This window comes from Egretta garzetta, unplaced genomic scaffold, assembly GCF_000687185.1.
Source record: "Egretta garzetta isolate BGI_Z169 unplaced genomic scaffold, ASM68718v1 scaffold60, whole genome shotgun sequence".
Taxonomy (NCBI): Eukaryota; Metazoa; Chordata; class Aves; order Pelecaniformes; family Ardeidae; genus Egretta; species Egretta garzetta.
Window position 1 is genome coordinate 2,580,117 of NW_009258269.1, and position 237 is coordinate 2,580,353.

Consider the following 237-nt stretch of genomic DNA (forward strand, 5'->3'; position numbering starts at 1 on the left):
CCAGTGGCATGGCGGCCCCGCTTGGCCTGCTGAAGTGGGACATGCTCGGAGGTCCCTAGCAGGAGAGGTGACAGGGGAGACAATGGGAAAACAGCGTCCTGGTTTCCAAACCTTGCTCCTTGAGCTGCAACCCTAAAACACTCTTGGTGCACTCATGCCTTGGGTTCAGCCAGACCTTCCCGGTTCCATTCGCTAATCCTGGCAGCAAGGCTTCCTGATGCCCGGTTCTGCTTCCTG